This window comes from Myotis lucifugus, unplaced genomic scaffold (genome assembly GCF_000147115.1).
Source record: "Myotis lucifugus unplaced genomic scaffold, Myoluc2.0 scaffold_138, whole genome shotgun sequence".
Lineage (NCBI taxonomy): Eukaryota > Metazoa > Chordata > Mammalia > Chiroptera > Vespertilionidae > Myotis > Myotis lucifugus.
In genome coordinates, this window is record NW_005871186.1 from 1,764,716 (window position 1) to 1,765,577 (window position 862).

The following is an 862-nucleotide window of genomic DNA, read 5'->3' on the forward strand; positions in this document are numbered from 1 at the left end:
AGTTTGCATAAGTGGGTGATAATGAATAAAAGATTGAGAAACACTGATGAGAAAAAAGAAACACCAAGGTATATGCTGGTAACATTTTTGAACTCTGAGGAGAAAAAGAAAAATCTTACAACATTCAGCTAAAAAGAATATGTTGTGTACAAAAGAGGAATCATGCTGGAGTTAGATTTTTTTTTTTTAATCAGTAATGCTGGAACTGAGACAGTGGAATGGCAATTAAGAACTACACCTAGCCCATACTTAGCCAAGATGTGGCTCAACTGTCAGGGTGAAAGATACACAGCAATTGGGAGAGTTCCCCACTGAGAAAAATACTTGAGAGAAGACTTTGAAGATTATCTCTCTGTGAACCAGAACAAAAATTTGGGGGAGATGTAAAGAAAGAAAACACTGTGGCTTGACTAAATCTACACTAATAAAAGGGAAACATACAAATTGACTGTCCCTCTGCTACGCCCACCAGCCAATCATGGTGAGTATGCACATTAAACCAACAAAGATGGCAGCAGCCATGAGCTGGAGGCTTGGGCTGCCCCCGGCAATGGAGGAAGCCAAGCTTTCCACCCGCCTTGACCTCCACTCAAGAGTGGCTGGGGGCCTGGGTCTCCGGGGGGCATGGCCAGCCTGAAAACAGCCCTCAGCCCCTCACCCAGGCTGGCCAGGCACTCTAACAGGACCCCTCATTCTGAAGGGGCTCTGGCCAGCCTGCAAACAGCCATCATCCCCTCACCCAGACTAGCCAGGCACCCCAGCAGGGAACCCCACCCTGAAGGGGGTATGGCCAGCCTGAAAACAGCCCTCAGCCCCTCACCCAGGCTGGCCATGCCCCCATGGGGTGAGGGTCCCCACTGGG